The following is a 22,324-nucleotide window of genomic DNA, read 5'->3' as shown; positions in this document are numbered from 1 at the left end:
CATTAAGTAATAGTGAACTCTAACTTTTCAGAGTTAAGTGGAATTTAATCACCCAATCTCTGTGGATTTTTGGGGAGTTGAGCAATTAAATTCTATGAACCTCTGAAAATTTGGGGTTAAAAGGGTCTGACAAATATAAAAACAAGGAAATTCATAGTGATGGGTGACCCCAAAAGGCTTGGAATTTGGGTGAAGTACAGACAAATGTCTAAAAGTTCAGATGTTTATCTGATCCTCTAGAGCCCATAGAGCTGGGCTGGAACTCTTGCAAGAGGATGATTACTTTTAAGACTTCCAGCACTTCTGCTTCTGGTCATAACTGTATATAACCCATAAATAGTCTTTGTTTCTTGGTATATTGCTCCTATTTGCATCTGGAAACTTCATTTGGAAGGACTAAATTTTCAGTAGTATTCATCTTTTCCAATTTAATCAGTAATTTCTCATGTAAAATTGCAGAAAATGGACTTAATCATTAAGGAAAATAAGAAATAGTATAAAATTGGTACAGTGGGTTCAGACTGCCCAAAGAGAAGACTATAAAGTATCATGCTTTGAAGTGAACTTGGGTTGAGCTCTTCAAGCACTAGCCAGGGATTAATCATGTTAATGTTTGACTTGAACATAGAGGGGTAAAAGTTTCCTACTGTAACTTGCTCATGACACAGAACTGGGTGGCATTACTGGTATGAACAAGAATGAAGTATCATTCATGGAGACAATGTGTCCACATGGTCTGAAGTGATATGTTGAGAGGGAATATAATTTATATCCATAAATCCACTGTACTATTTAAACTAAAGGACAATGCTGGCACAAATAAAGATTAGCATCTGAACAAATTTGGGATGGAAATTAGAAAAATGTTCTTAAACATCAGAGGAATGTTCTTGGAACAACTCTCCCACAGGAATAGTGCAGGCAAGAAATCTAACTGCTTTCAAAATGGGGTTAGAGTAAATATATTAGGGGATTACAAATTGCAATTGCCTGTGATTGTAAATGGTAGGAGTCAGTGATCCAGAAAATGGAGTTTCTTCCAACCATTTTGTTTAAATATTCCTGTGAATTCATAAAACATATGAATACATTTTAAAATTTGAAAAATGTGGCTAGAGTTCATTTATAGTGGACAGATGGAAGTGGACAATCAACAATGTAAACACACTGACTCCTTTTCCTTTATGTATGGCATAATAAGGGAAGAAAATGTTGCTGCCATGTGCTGTAACATAAGGTATTGTACCCCAAATTATTTAGTAATTAAATACAATATGAACATAATCAGTCTCAGCTTAAATGTTCTCTGTTTTTCTTATCTGACAATTGTTAAAAATTTCAAATGTCCTGTGGGTCTTGATTTTGCTTCTTAGAGCTTCAATCCTATAAAATACAGAGCACAACAGCCCTTATCTAGGAGAACATTTAAACTTAATTTTCAGAACTTGAATTAATCCCAGAAATCACACTGAACCTAGCAGAATGAAGACTGTGCTTAGGCTTACATGCCAACCAGGGCTATACATTTCTTCAGGATCGGACAGGGGAACATTGTGATTTTTTTTCCTTTTTCTCTGTTGTATTTTCTACTTTTTTTCACATAGTTATGTCTTATAACATTTACATCTCATGCTAGGATGTACATATTTTTACTTATCCTTAGTGCCATATTGTCTAATTCATTTAAGAAATTCAAATGCTCTGAAATGTTTCAGGAAGTTGCAGTCATAAACACAGCTCTCCAAAAACCAGAAGAATAATTGAAAACACAGATGTTGATAACCATGGTTGCGAGCAGAAAAGGTGTCATTTGATAATATAATTCATGACATATGTAAAAGAAATAACTGTTCCAAGTAAATAGGAAGTACTAATAAAGTACTAATAATTTTTCAAATCTTTTTCTATAAAATACCATGTGGATGACATTCTGGCAGAACAAGCACAGTTTAAGGTGCCAATTCTGTTATCTACAAATTTAGGTCCCTGTTCTGCAACTGAGAAACTGTTGAAATCAATGGACTCAGCAGCCTAATAACATGAATTTGGTTAGAGGATTTGAACAACAGGCAGTTTAAAAGCACGTTCAAACAGAGTTTTAGGTAGCATAACTACACCTCTGCCAATTATTTAGAGGTAAATTTTCTCTCCGTGCTATCTGAATGACCTACATGTAAAGACATAGTAATCAAACACATTTTTATTTGTAGTAATGTTGCCTTATTGGAGTAAAACATAGGTAGGCAAAGTTTCAAAAAGTATTGAGATTCTGTCTTTAGTAATTACCAATACTCTTTAAAGATAAGACACGCTAGTGAAAACAGCTTTAAAAATTCAATTGTTGGTGCTCTGAATGACCTACAATCACACAGCAAACACAGGTTTGGTGACAGGAAGTGGGAGATCCTCTGTTTTTCCAACATGTCTTGTCCTTTGGGATGAAAATGTAGTACCAGCTTCAAAGCACTGTCCGACTTTGATATATTAAGGCTCCCTGAAAGGCAACAACCATATGTTTTATCTCTTAATGTTACTGCTTCCTGATATGCAGTAATAAAATATTTTAATTCTAACAGCAGGTCCAGCTAATTGGACCTATATTTATTTGTTTACACTATGTTTAGTAGGAATTCACCATCCGTTAGATGCTCTGATTTCCAACAGTAGAAAGAGAATCTCTTTCTGTTAGGACTATGGGATACCTTTATAGATTTTACATTATTGAAAATGCTACTTCTTTAAAAGTAGCATGATAGGAGCCTGATCTTTTTCTCTCTTTTCTTTCACACTGTGCATTGCTTTTATAAAGTATTAAGCTCTCAAATCTCAAGGTCTCATCAGATTTTGGCCTTGAGTGAATATATTGCTCTAGAGGCACTTTTGGCAGTGGGAATGTTAAGTGTCTTTTAGAGCTCCTGGGCTAAATCCTGAGCTAAGGAATTAATTTAGTAGACCTTTGCAGGTTTATATCTGTTCCATGGAATTTCATTCAACTGTTTTTCAAAGAGATGAACTGGTATGCAAAATGGAAAATAAGTTGAAAAGACAAGAAATGTTACTGAAGTAGAATTTTCACATTAAAAAAGACAAGTTGGAATATTTTCCTGATTATTTGCAGACTATAATTTTATGACATAATTAAGGCATTTGACTTAAGTTTAAAGCTACAGTATAAGTGAGTATTATACAGTAGTTTTTTGATGACATGTACACCGTTACTCAGGTTTCGACTGCCTCCCCAGCAACATAGGTGCACCAAGTATGTCTAAACAAAGGTTTCTTTGAAATAGTGTTCAGTACCCTGAAAAAAATTTATTCTGATGAGGCTTTTTAGTGTGATATTTATTTAACATTTTTAATTCATTTGTAAGCATAACCATTCAAGAAGAGATGAATATTTGAAACCAGTAGTAACTTTTAGTTGAGGCATCATAATGTATGTCACCAAAGGCATAATTTAAGAGAGAAAATAAATGTCATTTTATCCCAAATGAATGATAAATATAAAACTTTAAAAATTAATGTGGATGTATAATTTATATTCACTAACAACAAAAATAAGCTATCTTAATTAAGAATGACAGATATAAGCTAGGTATGTAAAAAGAGAAATGCTGTTTAGAGAAATACTCTAATTCCAGAAAAAAAAAATAGTGATGGTTCTTTAGTGAATATAATTTCTCTTATTCTCTCTGTCAGTTTTTAACGCTTGTGGGAGAAATACCATTATTTTTCATCTGGTTTAGGAGTGGATGAACCAGCTTGTAGTTTTGAAAAATTGCTTGAAGTTAAAGTTTCTCGGCTCTAGGACAAATAGCAAAATCTTCAAGAAAATTTACGTGGCTCTCCCTTTTACTCTTTTTCTCCTTGCATGCATCCTTTTCTATATGGCTGGTATGGTAGAAAGATTGATATCTTGTGAGTTTATCTGAAAATTGAGCAAGTATTAGAGAACTCGTAAGAAAAACCATCTTGCTGTCATCGCAGTTTTAAGCCCATTTCTAGATCAGGGGCATTCAGATGAGCCTTACAAAGACAGACCTTTTACCTGTATGAACCTCTGGGACCCTTTTGTGTTTCACTTGTGAATAAATTGTACCAGAGATCATGGAACATCATGGTTTTGTGTAGATGACAATGCAAGTGAATGAAGAGTTCATTTCTGCAGCTGTCAGAAATCTCCCCTATCCATCTGGATTTTACGCTCTGGAAGACAAGAAAATAGAATTTCTTGGCAATCTTCTGTTGCACTTGTGCCAGACATATGATATTTACATTAAATGGATGTTTATAGGCTTTTGTACAGGAAGATTCATTCTTTCGTGTTAAAACTCTCTCTCTCTCAGACACCAATCTGGAAAGGTTTAAATACATGACTATGTTTATGCATTTTTGCATAGTCACATTGAATCAATGGGATAACTTGTTGGGTGTCAAATTACATCTTGGCCTAAGTCTTTGCAGCACTGTGGCCCTAATGTATTAACATATTTCAATTATACAAGAGAAAACAATCACTAAAAGCAAAAATTTACTCAAAAGTACCATAGAAAATAATTTTCTGTCTAAGCAATTTCTTGTTTATCAACAAGTTATATAAAATTAGACTCACACTGACCAAATATAATGTGATGTTCAGAGTTTTTCCTCATAAACTCAAATCGTGTCCTCAGATACAAGACTTTTATTTACTTTTGCACAAGCGAAAAATTACACGCTTTTATGGTGGTTGTAGACCACATCCATTCAGTTGCTTAACTCTACTTGAAATCTGCTCACAGTTTTCTTAGGATCTACCATCTAAGCAAAAAAGTCATTTAAAGAAATGACTGTTTATCATCTGCTGTCTTTAATAAAGACATTCTGGGATGTTAAAAACAGCACTGAATGAGATAAAGTTTGGATAACTTATGCCCAGTCTGCGGAAGCAAACTTTATCTCTGCTCACCTCCATACTGTTTAATGTGGTATAATCTTCCTCAGCCAGACCCAGGTGTTACACAGCTATTCTATTTTAAGAATAACAGCAGCAGAAGAAAATTGTAGTTTCTTAAGTGTTCTGGAGGCAACAAGAGAAATTTCACTGTAGCAATTTCTTATTTTATTTAATTAATCTCAAGTTGATAAAGAATGATTATATTTATAATTGCAAAAATTGATGAGCTAAAACTCTGAAAATTGTATCATTTCACTTTTTACATCCTTTTGTATTAAATTATCAGGAATGTTTACAATGAGGCATGTTAGTTGTAGATTCACTTAGTTATTTAGCGCCCTTCACAGTAGAAAGCCATGGTTTTTAATTGGCTTGTACAATAGTTTATTTAGTTCAGATCCACTCCATCACTAGATTACTGACACTTTTTAATTCCTTCTTGGCAACATAAATGCAAAAACTAATTAGACTTCGTAAATAGAATGGATTAGAGGACAAGAATTCTTTTTCCTCCAAAATGCTTATATTCTTAATTTTGTCTATAATCAGCAGTCAACACTTTTAAACAAAACTCTTTCAGTGGTTTGTGAATAAAGAAGAATTTAGTCAAAATATGCACTTTTTGATCAAAAATATGGTTTTTATTTTCTCTCTATTTCTGGTTGGAAAAAGCAGTGTAGTATGGATTTCAGAAAGCTTTCTATTAAATACTGTAGAAAGTGATGCACTCTAACAGAACATTTCAGCTTTGAAAAAAACATATTTCAAGGAAAATGCATTTTGTCAGTTCTCCCACCAGCTCTGCTAGTGCAAAACACCAGTTTTAAAAAAATAGTCTTGAAATATCACCTCCTTCCAACATTTTTCACTTTTATGTGCATTGCCCTTCTCTTCGCAGCTAGAATCAGATGTAGAAATAAATAGCTTATGTTACAAAGAAGGCCCTTGTTGTGGTATATCAGCCTCAGAGCAGCAAGTACTAAAAGTATTGTGAGACAGACGACTCTCAAGATTGCCAGCTCAATTTTGCAGGCCCAGGGGGGATTTTATTGTTTAGATAAACCATTTAAGGTTTGTCCAGAACTAGTCTTGGCTCACTTAAGAGTTCAGGAAAAAAATTTCTGTTATATGAACAATTATTGCTGTACTCTGGCAATCTTATCTTCCACACAGAGATTTTGTTAAAGTGCTCAAAGGCTTCAAAAAAATTCTAACGATACAATTTGAACCATGGCTCTATGCAGTCCCTACCCTATGGTTAAAATACCCACTAAAAAAAAAAAAAAACCTATCAGCCTACTAGGCATAAAGTTTGGCTGCTATATGACAGATAAACAAAATCAGTCATTATAAAAGCCTGGCTGTTAATTTGCTTTCTCATGTATCTGTGCAATGCCTGATACAACCTCTTATTTATGCAGATAGTTCATTTCTATGTTGCATGCTTTAAGGCAATGTGGCTGACCCTTTAAGGCAGAAAGCAGACATTAGTGAAATACACTTTCTTTATCTGTTGAGAAATGAGGAGGGGAGATTAGGAAATACCTCTGGAATGGCTTATATTTTGATCAGGTGCATTTGCAGACACATCTCTTATCCCTCCCCAAAATTACAGAAGGATTTACAAGTCTTACTGGGAAAGTGGTGTCAAAGACAGCTCTAAGACCTGACTCAAGAAAGACATTCTTCAGAGCTTCAATCCATCTGTTGAGAGCTTTCTTGGCAGGCAGCTCTCATCACAACAAGGTGTTCAAAGAGAGGGATTTGCTCTGAACTGGCAAGTTGCAATGATGCTTCACAGGCATCATATGAAACGTATTAAAGTGTCTCAGGATTTTAAGGGAACTGCTTTACTCTCTGTTGTAATTGACAAATTTAAGGAATATTTTGCTATTGAACTACATCAATATATATGTTCACAGAAGAGATTTCTGTGCACTGCAGTGCATGTAATAGGGTTTTGAATGAACTCATGGCTTACTAAAGAACAGCTTATTTTAACCTGTTTGAATATTTGCCTTGGCATTTTATCATGATGACTGGTCTCATTACATTAAGGGATTCATAGATAGAGCACGTGTATAATAACTGTTTTGCGGGTCTTACTACTACTGCTATGTAATGGAAAAGTGTGAGAAATAGAATAATTGGATTAGTCAAAGTATACATTCATCTTCAGTGTTTTTTTGTAGAGCTTGATGTCGGGGGTGAGGCAGAAGGAAAACCTGTAAACATCTGTGGGATTTATAACGGAAATTGTCATGATGCTTGAGCTGATTTCTCCCAAACGCTGTAATCCTGGTGCCATCAATGCCCAGTTCCTGATGCTTTTGACAGAGAAGGAAAAAAGCCAGTTGTGCAAAGCAGTATCTGAGTAAAATTGCTTCCCATGTAGCTTCACTGATCAATTTAGTCTTAAACCCTCAAAGGTCTCCATCCTGCAAGGACTATTTGGATGCAGAAAGTAAAGTATTCTCAAAAGTTATGCCAGGCTGGGGGCCATTGTGACAAATGTGTATCAAAAATGAGTCATAATTTTCCAGGCCTTATCAAACTCCAGCCCCAGGTTTGATTGCCCGCGGATGACAATCTGTTTTTGCAACTTGCTTCCTGTACAAAATGGATGGCATGGTTGCCACAAAGGGAACTACCGTTTCCAGCAGCGGTGATGATATTTGCAGCAATGGCAAGGAAAAGGCGGTGTCCTGCCAGCAGCAAAGAGATACGAATTAGGATGGAGGCTTCAAAGAAGTGTCAGTAATCGAAGGTGAACAGTGGTAAGAGATGCCTTGCGTTACTGCAACTACTCCCCAGACCTTACCAGACAGGTCAGCATAACTCAGGAGGACTGTATTTGACCACCTACATCTATTGCAAACGTTCCAAAATTTCTGTTTCAGTTTTCTACAGTACTCACAGGGACACTGATGTTTTATGAACTGTACACATGCTGGATTTTACTGACATACCTAGTCTCACCGACTGCAGTGCTGTTTTTCACATGCCTAACATATAGCAGGCGTCATTTTGTTGTAATCATGGTGGTCTAAAGATACAAGCAAATAAAAATTTGCAGAGGGATGTTGCTAGCTGGAAAAAAAGGTTCCTTAATTTGTTCCATTGTAGGTCAGTCCTTTGTGTTTCACCCATATTTTTTCCATAGCTCTCTGTACTCAATCATCATTCTTTTTTAATAGTGTTAATCTTCATTTAGGGCTTTTACTTTTTTTTTCTTTCCAAGTGGTTTGTTTACTTTTGTAAGGGGAGAAGTGGAATCCTGTTTTCAGCTTTAAAAATGAAAAGAAACCTACAAGTCCAGGGGAGGTCTAAAGTCACATAAACTAGGTTATAAAGAACTTTCTCCCAGTTGGGGAATCTGTTTTCTTCTTTCTTAGTTTTACCACACCTGTAAACTGACAGTTTGTGACTGTTACCAGACACAGTATCTATCTATCACTGTTTGTTTTTGTTAATTAAGAACAGATGGCAAGCGCTAGAAAAAAGTATGCGGCTGTTGATTAAGTAGAAACAAAAAAATCCCATCCTGAACAAGTTACCTAGTTCATGTATACACAAATGTATGGGCTTGGACTTATTGGAAAATATTTAGTTTTGTTTGCTAACAGTTAATGAAATTGATACATGTCCACAGAACTTTTGGCTTTACATAAAAAAAATGCAAAAAATGTACTACTGGTTTTGGCTGAAACTGAAAAGACTTCATTAGGTCAACTGAAAACAAATATTTTGCTTTAGATTTAAGTCTGAGTGGGGCTCTTTGAGGTGAATCAGCCTGGGTCAATGCTGAACAGAGTCCACCTGTACCAGGTCAGGCTTTCTGGTCAGATAAGACCTGTCATGTACCAGCAATTCTCCATTTGGTTGAATTGTGCTGTGTGAGTCAGGGAGTGGTGGTGCATTTCTCTGGTAAAGTGTAATCTCTGAAATATTAGGGAATTTTTTGCATCAGTTTTCAGGTTACCTTGTGCATAATCAGTACAAAATATTCAAATCAGAGCTTTCTTCACTGTGGTCCAAACTCTTGATCAGCAGAGACAATTGCTTCGGCTGCAGTGGCACTGCTGTTGTAAGCAAGGATGACTTGCCCTGATTACATCAGGAAGTGACATGATTTATTCCACATAAATATGATTAAGAAGAGGACACAGAGCTTTGCAGAAAAGAAAAACTCATCAGAAAGGCCAGCAGACCTGCAACAATATGTATTCCCTCTCTGAGTTCATAAACATACTAGCTGAAGATCTAACACCCTTCCAGCAGCCAGGACTGAGGTGTATTAGAATAGGCCTTGCTCAAAGCTGTAGTCAGAATCTAAGTCCAAAGCTGTGCAAAACAGTTTGGCTAAAACTAGCCTGTTCATCTCATGGACTAAGCATATCTCAACTTTTAGATCACATCTGGCTTTTTTCCCCCTCTCTTTTGTGCTTAAAAAGCATATGGAAGGCTTGTTTGCACATGTGATTTTTAGCTAGAATCAGAATCGGAAGGGCCAACCATGAGTCAAAGTCTACTCTCAAGAGAATTTTTCCCAGTTTTGAAGTTAAAAGTGATTCAAATTGTTTGTATCAAAGATGGATAATTAGCTAAAGCCTGTAGCTACTTTTCTTACTTGAACCCAATCTCTAGAAGTGTGGTCATTGTTATTATGCTAATGTAATTGTATGAACAACATCAGTTTAGGTTTTTAACACCTTTCTATTTCAAGAGGGTACTTTCAGATTTTGTGCACTGTCCTCTTTTGTTATCTTGTTTAAAAAAAGTGTTTTAAACAAGAGTCTGTACTATTAGAAGTCAGAAGTTTACAAAGCATGAAAACATTTCTAGGAATGTCATTGTCATATTATACTATTTTTAAAGTATATGTTTGTTCATATGTGCAGCAAAAGTAAAAATTAGGAAGATTAAGGGACATAGGAGAGAATTTCTGTAACAAGGGGGACAGAAGGAAGAACTATTTCTTTGCCTAATCTTATTTAGTGTATATTATTCCTAACTGAAATTCAAAAAAGTATGTTAACATCATTTAATCTGCCTTAAAGAAATGAGAATATATCTTAAGTAGATGACAAGAGCTTAATATTATGCTCACATTTTACGTACTGGTGAGTTCGAGACACTAGTAACTTCTTTAAGCTTCTACCTAAGGCAAAAAGTATGCACACTGAAAAAAATACAGAACTTACTTAAACTCTTATTTGGTGACCAAGTCTGATCCATGTTCTTTGGTCACTGAAGACAATAGAATTGCAAGTAATTATGTGACATTTTGGACTAGAATTATGCTGGTGTCTAAAACTGAAAATGCATTAAAAAACTTCCAAAAAAGCAACAATGACTGTTGTTTCACCAGAAAGTATTCACATTAAGAATGCTCATCTCTATGTCACAAATGTAACATAACAATAACATTCAAACACCACTGCCTGTTAAAATTGTGATGAAAGCAGGGAATATAAGTACTTCATTTCTGAAAAGTATCTCCTACCAAAAACTTCAGTCACCTAGAAAAATCTAGATCTTTTGCTTATGTAAATTGTTGTCCTCACAATAATCCTTATAGGGAGAAGAGTAAAAAAAAAAGAATTTTTTTTTACATTTTCCCTTCTCTGTGCAGTTGTTTTGAATGTAGACAATTGTACCTGCTGCCAAGCTGTGAGGAAGCAGCTACTTCACCTGTTAATTCAAACTCAAAGGGTTGAGTGTTCATTTTATTTCTCTTGTGAACGTATTCACACAGGCTTGTACACACACATGTACTTTATTTGTCTGTTTGTTTGTTGTCCCTTTTAATGAAATAAGTCATCCAGATTGAAAAATTTCTGTTTTTCTCCCAGTGTGGGAAAACTGAAAAAACCTTGCAAAACATTTTTGTAATGCTGGCAGCCATGGACATAAGCCAGAATAGGCAGCTGGGCTTTATTTTGGCTTTGAAAGGCACAAAGATGTATACAGATTCATGCACTCCCTCTTTCTCATGCATGCACCAAGTCCCATGGAGGTCTGGGCTGTATCCGCACTGTCCTGCTGACCCTTCCCCTCAGTCCCTAGACTAGTGCTCTGAGCAGTCCTGTGATTATAGAGTTTGGTATTGATTACTTTCCAAAAAGGGAACGGGAATAGAGCTGAATTTTGAATCAACCCCTTCTTCCTCCAAGATGTTGATTTGAGGATACCAGGGAGCTTTGTGGGAAGAAGCACATCAGTGCTGACAGAGAAGTGCTCCAGTGGAGGCTGGAATTTTCCCCCGCGCAGCAGCCTGCAAGGCTGCCCCGGGACAGGCTGGCCTCCCAGACCGAGCAGTCACGGTTCAGCTCCTGGGTCTGAGGCAGGCACACAGGAATGCCAAGAACACTGCCATCAGCATCTTCTTGGTTTTCTCCCCAATGGGCTTGCAAGTTTCTTGGGTTCTTCCCAATGAAGAGCAAAAAGTATTTTTGAAACTTCAGAATTTTRCAGGATGAGAAAACTATTTCCTCCTTTGTTGCTCACAGAAAGTCTTCATACGGCTTCCTAAAGTATGTCTAAGGAACTGCATGCTTTGAGGCTTGGGTTTGAAGTTGTGCCTTTATTGATACAGAAGTCTGGTGCCTGTTCTCTCTCCTTAGTTATTTCAGGCAAATAACTGTACATGTTCATTGTGGAGTGTGTGATCATGGATCATAATAAAAGAATGTTAAATAGTAATTTAAAAAATATTTAAGTATAAACAGTATGCAGAAGGTACTTTAGAACAAACTTGCTTTGATTGATTTCCCATGTGATATGAGATAAATGCTCTGCTACATGTAAAAAAATCAAAGCCTGTCTCTGAGGCAAAAAAAGGTGCTTTAAGCTGTTCTCTGTCTACAGGGAAGAAAAATTCAAGTTCTCTTTCAACATGAATCTCACGCTTCAGTTCATACCCTGCAGGAATATGGGCTTCAGCATTTCAGACCTCAGTGCTGCCAATCCATGCCTGCTGCAGGAATGTAAAAAGTAGCTATAACTTAAATGCTGATTGGATTCATGTGAAAAGCAGTTAGGCAAAAAGCTGCTGTTTTCCTGCTTCTCAAAACCAGTGTGCTAAGGTGCTTGCAAATAACACTTTTACTCCTTATTCCAGCTCCACAAACTGGAATCACTCCGGCCCAGCAAGCAGTGAAAGTTTCTGCACATAATGTGATTTCACACCACATTAATCCATATACAAGATGTTTGCCCTTAGGAATTGCTCTTTTGTATATGTTTGTTCACTTCTACTTTTAAGAAACAACCAGGAAGACTTGTCTCCAATTTACTATAGAGACACAAAGGGTGAGGAAATGGATTATTAACCTTAGGCTATCACTTTCCATCCTAGCAAGCTTATTATACGATGAAAAGTGAGGTTTGGAAAGAAATGTATGGCGTCTGATCCCTGAGCTGAAGCTCAATTTTTTAAGAAAGGACCACATGGGCATAACCTGAGATTAACAACTTTAAGCCTTATTTCTATACAAAAGAAAAATAGTATGCATTTTTATCACTTTGGCAGAAATATGAACCAGTGGAGCTACGTGAAAGCCACAGACGCTGGGAAAGAGTATGTGAAAATCTGCTTTTTATTATGATATATGTTAAACTGGGCACTAATTCTATTATAACATAGGTGACAATCATTTTTTCTCCACTTGCAGGAAAATTTGATGTGGGATTCGTTGCAGATTTAGCTAGCCTTTTACTGTTTCAAGATATTATTTTCAGCAAACCAAGCATATATAAAAATCAACATTTATTTCTGGAAGGCTAAGGTGTTGTTTTCTACTAGTGGGGTTTTTGGCACCTTAGTTGATCATATTTTACTCCTTTTATTACTGTACTTGACCCAAGTGTCCTTTTGTTATTGAAAACACTGTCTTTTCAAATATTTTTTCTAAAGATGCAACTGTGAAAGACTGTTTCGTTAAGGTCTGTGTTTCAGAGGAGAGCATGATTCTGTAAGATTGCTTATGAGGGTGAACTTTTCTCTGCGGGTGCTTTATGAGGGTGAAGTTTCTCTCTGCAGCTACATATGTTTTACCAGAATTTTGGGAAGCTGTCTGCAGGGCAGCTATATTAAAGTACTGCTGCACAGGAAGCTGATAGAGGTGGCGGCAAAATAACTGCCCTTCATTTAGTGTAGACATCAAGAAGCAACTGAGGTCTTGTTTCAGATGTGCCAACTGTTAATTTCTGACTAAGGCTGAAGGTGAATGTTCCCAGGGATAAGTTCTTTAAAACCAGTGTGTTAGTGAATTCTCTTGCTTACTTTTCTGTGCTCCTGTTTGGCTTCAATTTAGAGTTGCTGATGAGTAGCCAAACTTGCACTGAGTTTACTAAGAAGTGACTCAGAGACCCCAGGTCTGTCATATATTTAGCTCTTGATACACAAATCTCTAAGCTTCATGGGGTTCAGTGCTAGGCGGCCTCAGCTCAACTCCTCTTTCTGATTCCACCTCTCGGTAAGAGATGCTGTGAGTGACATTGGCTACAATCCTTGTCAGCAGCGCGGAGGTACCTGCCAAATTGAGAACAATGTTCTCTTCGCTGGGTTCCAGGCAAATGTAGACTTTTCATAAGGCTAACGTACACCCTGCTTGGTGGTGATATCAAATGTATTCAGGGCTTTGAAAGTTTTGTGTAGCTTGCAATACATATGGTATGTTAGGATATGAGATCTTTGGTCAATTTCCATCCCCCACAAATTGGGGCATATCAACATTTCCATTTATAATTACGCCACTACTGGAGGTGTTCACTCCTGGTATGATTTAACTACGTGAGAATACATTTTGCTGACAGTAGGATGTGTGTATTTAACAGCAATGATAAATCCTCTATGTCAGGATATTCCATGGTTCACATTATACTAGAACTTGTCAAATACTTCTGGATTTATTCAGTGGTGAAGTAAACACTCTTCTCATTGTAAGGTTGGGTGCACTGAGACACAAGGCATTTCAGAGTGATTTATCTGTACAGAAGAGAATTTGAGCCCTTGCTTTTGAATGCCCTGAAACTGGAGGGATTTTCAATATGTAGTATTTTTATTAGCATTGGGTGTGAAAGGTATTTAAGATTCTCTCTGCAGCTGCATATGTTTTACCAGAATTTTGGGAAGCCATCTGCAGGATGGCTATATTAAGCTGAAAGAGGTGGCAGCAAAATAACTGCCCTTCRCTTAGCATAGACATCAAGAAGCACCTGAGGTCTTGTTTCAGAATAAGATAGCTGAAATAACAGAAGCCCAGACGCAAGCCATATTCAATATGGATTAGAGCTTTTCTGGTGAGCAATACAAAGAATCTCCAGAACGTGCATTAAAAAGGCAGAGGCTACTTGAATGGGATGGACAATCCCTCCATCAATCAGACTATGCCTGTTCAGGCTCAGCAGGGTGGGAAATAAAAAAAGCAGCAGATGAAGCATGGGTGCAAGTATCCCTCTTTCCCTCCTCCCCCAAAAGGAGTAGTCCTCTAAAAATGAAAGAGTGGAACATTACTCTTTTGCAGGCTGAAAACAACTGTTTTTATTTATTAATTTTTCTTTTTCAGGTCCTTCAGGGATGTCCATGATATGAGCCAGAGTCATGAGCTGTTTGGATGTGGCTTTTTGTCAATGGTGAGACAAACTAAGCTGAGTATGTTTTAATTCCTTCTCCACTGGTCCATCAGTCATTTTAATTGTTTTTTGATCTGGTCTTAAGCCTGACTGTGCTGGAATTCATGCCTCCATTGTAGGGAGGGGGTGCATGTTGAAACCAGTATGCCAAAAAGAAAGGAATAGGCTGATATATGCCTGACATCACCTTTACTTGGGGTTAGGACAAGGGCCTAGGGCATGGGCCTGAAAACAAGGCTATGTATTCCAGTGCAGGGGCTCTGTAAACTTTACAAGATACATCTACAGAAGGAAAAGTCTGAAACCTCACATTACTGCAGCTCTCAGCACTTAATTCCACTGTGCTATTTTCATTCGTCTGTTCCAGCCACCTTTGCCTGAAATTCAACTCTTCCTACTATGTATTTCCCAGGCACTTTACTTCTACCACTTGAACTAAATGTTGTTCAGGATATTAAAAATAAATATTATTTTAGAATATGTAAAGGTTTCCAACATCTCATTGCAAAACCACAGTCACTTCTGAATGTGCATGGCTTGGGTGATTGATTATACTTGCCCATAGTAAGTCAGGAATCAACAATTTTTTTAAGTACAAAGTATGCGAGAAGTAATCATTTAAAAATAAGTATAAGTTTAACAAAACTAAGAGTTTAAATATTTTAAAATAAAGTTGCTTTTGTTCCTATCTAGGAACTTTTTGTAAGCATGAGCTTTTTATAACAGGACACTTGCTTCTCTGCTGTTTAAGTCAGAGCAAACATCAGCAGTGATATTGAGTTAAGTATATAAAATGACATGGTAAATGTCACACTAAAGTCAATTAATGGAGAGAACAAACACAAATTTTGATTCAGCTTCTAAATTCTCTTTTTGCTGTCAATCCAATAAAGCACTTAGGACATGCTTTKTCAAAATGGTGAACTTGCATAAATTTCATGGAACTATTCAGTTGACTTTGTCATATGAAAAACATGCAGATGAATAAAATGATCTACAGCCATCTCCATAAAATTGTTCTTGGCATTAAAATGGTGAAAGGCTCACATTTAAAATGATCTAGGAATTATGAGAATCCCAAAGGCTGCAGCTGTACACTTCCTTGTTCGAGTCAAGGTGCCCTTGATGACATGGAGCCCAGTCTGTAGGAAGGACTTTGTCCAGACTCACATTCTGCTGTGCAAATGTCTGAGATTGGAGTTATGCAAGGGTTTAGACCTTATGACAATGACAGTACTTTCTGGCCTTGAAATACTGATGTTTCTTTGTCACGGATAGAGATTAGGGGAGAGGGGAGGGAAGGAGCAGCCATAAGCAAGAACACCAAGTGAAGTTCTCTGATTTGGACTGAAATCAAAGCAGCCTTTGACAGACACAAGAATGTGTAAATGTGGCTTATCACCTAAATATGTACTCAGAGGCCTGATTTACAGCATTCATTTTCTGGTTTTAGTGTTTTATTCAGTCATGTTTAAAGATTCCTACTCAATGGATCTTTGGTTCCTTTGTAGAGTAATACACCTTCCTGTGAGAAGACTTTCAGATACCCATCCTAAATCCTTACTTGTTAGTTTCATCTTTTGACTCCCTAAACAGTTCCTTTTTCACTGTTTGTGCCCTTACACACATATGTATAATACATATATACATATATACATATATGTCTATGTAGACTGTTATCATGGCTCATTCCTTGCTGCTGCTTCTCCAAGATACGTGCATTTAGGCCTAATATTTTATGTCGGTCGTGTCTGTTTTTCTTCTTTCAACAGCTTCTAATTTGTGACATGCTATAATGTTCCAGAAGACTTACTGCACCCCAGCTGCCTACAGAAGGCCTGTCTTGTCTTTGATACCTTTTTACAGGTGCAAGCCAAAGTTTGGCTGTTCTTTCATTCATTCAGCTTTAGTAATACTGCACAGTACATTGTAGGATTATGTCTCTTTTGCTGTCAATAAATGCTTACATCCTGCACTAATTTTCCTAGGTTTCTTCCTTCTTCTGTTCTGCATATAATTGAGTTTTCTTTTTTTTGTGAGATTTATAATATTACAGTTATGCAAATAAAAATTTGCTTCCGCTAGTTCTTCATTTTCCAGCTAGTACTAATGTCTCTTCCAATTCAGTGCTGTCTCAAAATTTGTGCCATGTTCTCTGTCCTGCAGCTTCCAGATGGAGACATTCAGTAAGACCAACTGCCAGTCTCACTAGCTGTCTCTTCCAGTGTGATATTTGTTCTTTATTATAATATTTTATTTGATCTTTAAGCCAATTCTAAATCTACATTTATATCTTTAATAATTCAGACTGGCTTAGACAAATATGTCAAGCTAGATTTTATGACCTACAATATCAAATACTTTATTAAAATTTAATTCTAACACACTACCTTCATATCATTCTCTAGTCTTTAAATAGCTGAAAATCAGCTCAGAATCAAGATTATTAGGCTTTTTTTTTCTTTTTCTTAACTCTGACTATTTGTAGCCCATTCTCTCTTGTAYGCTTTTTTCTCTCAGTATTTGTTACATTGTTTTACTCCATTTAGATTTGCTCTCCTTTGTGGCTGGAAATCAGTACCACATTTATTTGAGCTCAGGTTAATGAGATATGCTGTAGCGACAAGCTGAAGCATCTGTACTGTTTGTATTTTTGGAACAGCCATTGTCTCTATTAGTTTCAGTGTCTCTGTAACAAGATTCATTCCCTGGTGTCTGCATGCCCCAAATTTGATTTTTCACTACTGGTGTTTCCAAAGAACAACCTGAAGACAAGAAAGTGAGGAAAGGAGGAGGAGCACTTGAAAGGTGTAGTACAATTTGGGAGTATATCTGTTGAGGCATATTTCTGCAGTATCTGAATCAAGTATTGTTCCCCTCTTCTGGTTTTGATAGAAGAATGGAAATATAAGAGAGTCCCTTTATCTATTAGCAGATTGAGACACACTTGGCAGAAGCCATTTTGAAAATGTAAGGCCTCATTATCTTCACTCATGCAAGTGTTTAGAGCTGTCTATTAATACTTTAATACAAAATAGTGAAGGATAGGAGGCAAAAGAGAATGGGAAGTATTGGAAAAACTGCTGCTTTAACACATTTGTCAAAATCAAGTGTGGAGTAAGAACTGATTGAGACAGTTACCCAGTTACTACCACTTAGAGCTGCCACAGCAAACTATATTATACTGACTGCAGGGACAATGAATGAACCCCTATAAGCAAATCATGTCAACGCAGCCAGCTCAAATCAGTTCAGCACTTCAGAGACAGGCAGTGTGAAGAACACATGCTTTCATGAGAGACGATAATCATGGGAAGCAAAGTCTTTTTAGGGCTTGCAACTCCATGTGTACCTTCAAATATTTGGAGTCCTGCCTACAGTGTCCCTATGGGAATTAGTTAAAAGTTTCAAAAAGATGATTGTTTCACATTTCTGTTCTTCTTCTAGACTGGAAGTATGTGTATCTAGTAAAATCAAAACAACAGAATTTTATACAGGCTAAAGAAGGTGTGATATGAATAACATCACAGTCATAAAAATAGTGGATACATATTGCATACAAAGCTGTCTGGAGGACAAACACTATTTCACAGTGAGTTTTAAGGACTGAACTTTTTTTTTGATTCTATTTTGGAACAAATCCAAAACCTACTGAACACTTTTGCAAAACAAAATCATGAAGAAATGTTAGGTTTTGGGTCAAAATCAGAAATGATTTTATTGTGAATGTTCGAGTCCACTATGTAGGCGCATCTAGCACCTCAACCAATGAAATGTGAGGATTAATCTTGATCTTTCTYCCGTTTGCTAGTTGCAACAGTCAGAAAGCCTTGGATTTGAGAAAATGTTGTTGAAACAGACATATTTCTGAAAAAGATCTGCTTCAAAAATTTAATTTCTTCCAAAATATTTAACCAGCTTTAATCATTCTTTTTTTCTTCCTCTTCTATTATTATGGATGTCTGTAATTTTCTAAGAAATCTAAAAGAGTTGTCCAAATGTCATGACAACATAATGCAATGTGTGTTCCACAATGTAATGTAGGAGCTGATTATCTAACTCCTGCAGTGTTTTGAAAAAAAAACAAAAAACAAAAAAACCCCGGGCTTTCTTTCATTATGGACTGAATTTTTAGAGAGGCCTCCAACTGATTATTCCCTGCCATTTGCCTACATGTTATCTTGCACATGTAACACATGCTAATTATATAATTATAATCTCAAAAGCCAGGTGGTTCTATTAATATGCATATAGAGGGTTAACTGATAGAGCCTGATTCCTGCAGGCAAAGCTTTGCACATATCAACAAAGGCCTATTTTCATAATGTGCCTTCAATATTCACCTGCTCCTGATGGTTATGATTCTTTGTTCTTTAGGCATGATAATTATTTCCAGAACCATTAACTAAATGTGGGATAATGTTGCAAAAGAAAATTTTCTTTACCATAAAGATTAGAGAAAGCTGAATTTTCTGAGACAATAGGGCTATTGACATTACAGGAAGAAAAGAGGGTTGACATATAGAAGAACAATCAAGTCAACATAACTTGTCCAAAGATCAACACCTGTCTATGCTCTTCTTTACTGTGGCCCAGTGACTTTCTGAATCCCACAAGGCATGTGGAAAGAAAGGCCACTTCTGAGAGGTGGGAGCAGGCGGCCAAGGAACCCCTCCTCTCCTCCCTATGGGCTTAGAGGCCTATGAAAGGACAGGGCTGAGGTTTATTAGGACTGGCTTGCTGTGTCTTCTCAGCAGCCTCTTCTAATAGGGTTCTAACAGAGCTTTTACTGTAAAACAAAACAAAACAACAAAAGCACAGAGGGAGATTTCTGTCAGGGTAGGTCCCTCTGGTTAGGTATAAGGGCAGAGAGACATGTCACTTTAGAATTTGGTTGGTATTTCACTGTCAAAAAAGTCAAATGTGTGAAAACAAATGTGCTTTTCAAAATGGGAATTTCAAATGGTCATGGCAGAGTAAAGAGTAAAATATGAAAAGCAGTGATAAAGGCTTTAGCTTGGCACGTAAGACAGTCGCACAGGACTAGACTGTCATCACAAGAATGCCAGTTCAAGATGGGCCTTGCTTTTTGTTAGTTCAGTGTCTTTCTTCAGTGCAAGAAAGAGCTGTATTCAGCTCTTTTTGTCCTGAGAGAGTTTTATTTTGATCTAGGAATTTCTTGAAATGAAATTCAAAAGAAAAACTGAGGTTGAGGTGGGAGACGCCTGGAAAATACAAAGGGCCCAGAATTGGGCTTTTGTAAAGCTTCTTAATGAGAAGTTCACATAGCTTTCTCTACATATGGTTACAGATTCACAGAATATGACATGACATGACTCTTTGACAATACCTACGCTTATGAAAGCGCCCCGACACTGTTGTGTGATGTACAGTGTGACCTCTGAACTCACAGCTTTGCATAAAAATAGCTTAGCGAGAACTACTGAGAAGTTCTAATGAATCCTCATATATGTGAGGTTGTGACCAGTATCTTTTGAAGTCCTAGTGGGAGTTATTTTTTCAGATGGGAGTAGCTGAATGGTTCTGTCCCCATGGAGCTGCAAAAAAATAACTTTTCTTCGCTTTTATTGATATTAGTGGTGCCGCAAAAGTTGTCAACATTAAGGYTAAGATTTTGTTTCCTTTATAAATCTCCTTTGTAGAGGGTTTCACATCTGGGATATTTCAGGATATTTCAAATTACATCAAGCTGCAAGAAATTTGGTGTATAAACTGTCAGCATGAGTGTGATTTTTTTTTAACAAAAATGTTTAAGTCCATTAAAATATTAGAGCTATGGAGTGGGAAAGTATAAGATGTGTTCCCACGAGATCAATGGGAGTTTTGCTTTGGACTTCAATGGAAACAGGAAGCAGGCCATAACTTGTAATCAATTTCAGAAGTCCCCAGGCCCATCCTGTGCTCCAAACTTTAGCTAATATTTAAAAGCTGATCCTGGGCTCTGTGTGCATATGGGTCCATTCCCTCTGCCACCTTCTAACAGGGTTTTTGTGGCGTTCTGACCTGAGCTCACCTCTGGTTACACCTCTTCTGAAATAACACCTTAGTGTCGGAGCAATGTTAAACAAGCCCAACATAAATCTCCAGTGCCCTAGATGTGAGAGACTGGTATCCTGTTTCGAATCCCCTGAAACATCCAGTCACAGAGTCAGAGTAACTAGAGATGGAAAACCCAGGATTAGGTCACACGTTACCCTCCCCTGCCAGTCTAGAATTGTTCCCTGCAGTTTGCAATCTCGTTTTAAATGACTTGAGTATTAAGGGGCTTCCCCCGCTTTCCTCAGGAGTATACAACAGTTTAACAGCACTTGTTTTAGGAAACATATCCAGATAGCCACCGGATACTCCCTGAACTCAGTTTCAGGGTAACCTCTTTGACCACACAAAACAATCACATCGTCTTTGACTTTTACCCCCTTTCAATTCTTGCAGATGATTATATCTGTTTCCTCCCACCTCCTTCTGTCATTACTTTACCGAGCTATATGTACAGGGATCATTTCATATTGCTTAATACTGTTGGCTATATTTTGTTTTGGGCATGAAGATATTTTATTCTGAATTCATTGTATTTTTGGCAACTATAGATAGTACAGGTACTTTCAAATTGTATTTGTTGTAGATCACAGTACAATAGAAATATGCACAGTCACTCTCCCTTAATTTGATGATAAGATTTTGTAGTCTCGGTTGCATTTTTCTGTTCTCTATTTGTTCTTGCATAAGGACTGAGTATAAAATTTACTATCCAAAAATATTCTTGACAGCTAAAATAACATTCAGCTTTCTCCATGTTCAGGAATGCTGCTTTATATCATGTTAGGTTACATCACGCAGTATCTGATACAAGTTACCTGAAATAATACAGCTCAAAAAAAATAAAAAAAACAAAAACACGAGAAATTTGGGCTTTCATCTTCTGTGTAAGATAGCTCAACTGATTATAGGATAAAATGGCTTAAAAGAAACATGTGGTTTTGACTAGTCTTGTTGCTCAGAACAGCCTACTGTTGTTGCTTTACTACTAAATCATATCGCTGTGATGTATGCCCGAACTCATCTGTTCCCAGGTTATATGACATTCTGCAGTATATCTAAGGGCAAATGCAGACTGGTAAAAACTATAATATCTTATAGTGAACAATCCAGATTAATGTAGTCCAAGAGGACTTCTTGGGTGTCATTATGTGAGAGGCTGGAACACCTAGGCATTGGGTAGAGTTAAGGTTTTCTTCTGCTAAATTGCCTTTGCTTTCTTGAGGTTTTAATCAACAACTGACAAAGCTCAGAAACTAACAAAAATGGGTCCAGTGATGGATRTTTCTTCCACCAACTCAGTGAAATCCTCACAAAATGATCTATTTCACTATATGTAATTTTATGTTCATATTCACAATATGCTGATAATCCTGAAGACATAGATTTAGTTCCATTGAAGTGAAATTTCAGTGGAAAATTAATTAAACCTCTAGCACCTCTCAGGGTAACTTCTCAGGAGCAAGTATCACTGAAGGATATGGTGAAGGAGATGTTTAAAAAGAAATCTAAAGGAACTAGAAGAAATCCTGGCCCCACTGTGATCAGTGAAATTTCTTTCCTAGTATCAGTGAGGTCAATATTTCAAAATTTCAATACAAAACTTGTATTTAGTCACTATTGTGAAAGGTCAGAATATCTTGATAGGGCCTAAACTTATTTGTATTAAAAACAATGGCAAAACTCAGACTG

Source organism: Apteryx rowi, unplaced genomic scaffold, assembly GCF_003343035.1.
Source record: "Apteryx rowi isolate R43461 unplaced genomic scaffold, aptRow1 scaffold_508, whole genome shotgun sequence".
Taxonomy (NCBI): Eukaryota; Metazoa; Chordata; class Aves; order Apterygiformes; family Apterygidae; genus Apteryx; species Apteryx rowi.
The sequence above is the reverse complement of the archived record's forward strand: the minus strand, read 5'-3'. Positions refer to the sequence as shown.